This window comes from Lagopus leucura, unplaced genomic scaffold (assembly GCF_019238085.1).
Source record: "Lagopus leucura isolate 7727_CA_CO unplaced genomic scaffold, USGS_WTPT01 34205-0_obj-0_obj, whole genome shotgun sequence".
In the NCBI taxonomy this organism is placed as follows: domain Eukaryota; kingdom Metazoa; phylum Chordata; class Aves; order Galliformes; family Phasianidae; genus Lagopus; species Lagopus leucura.
Window position 1 is genome coordinate 2,909 of NW_024967536.1, and position 487 is coordinate 3,395.

The 487-nt window shown below is 55.6% G+C and overlaps 1 long non-coding RNA gene across 1 annotated transcript in view; it reads left to right on the forward strand.

Moving 5' to 3' along the window:
• Positions 1–487, forward strand: part of LOC122193184 — a 3,324-nt gene extending 2,837 nt beyond the window's left edge. The window contains exon 3 of the long non-coding RNA XR_006182831.1: positions 476–487. This is a non-coding gene — a long non-coding RNA (uncharacterized LOC122193184). The remainder of the gene's footprint in view (positions 1–475) is intronic.

The following is a 487-nucleotide window of genomic DNA, read 5'->3' on the forward strand; positions in this document are numbered from 1 at the left end:
TTCTGTGTCCCACCACGCTCACATCCTCCACATCCATCCCTTCTGTGTCCCACCACGCTCACATCCTCCACATCCATCCCTTCTGTGTCCCATCACGCTCACATCCTCCACATCCATCCCTTCTGTGTCCCACCATGCTCACATCCTCCACATCCATCCCTTCTGTGTCCCACCACGCTCACATCCTCCCCATCCATCCCTTCTGTGTCCCACCACGCTCACATCCTCCCCATCCATCCCTTCCACATCCCACCACTCTCACATCCTCCCCATCCATCCCTTCCACATCCCACCATGCTCATCCCCTCTCCATCCCACCATTCTCACATCTTCTGCATCCATCCTTTCTGCATCCCACACCCACGTCCTCCAGATCCATCCTTTCTGCATCTCACCATGCTCATATCCTCTCCATCCCACCGCGTTGACATCCTGTACATCCATCTTCTCTTCTGCATCCCATCATGATGAGCAGGACCTTCCCCCC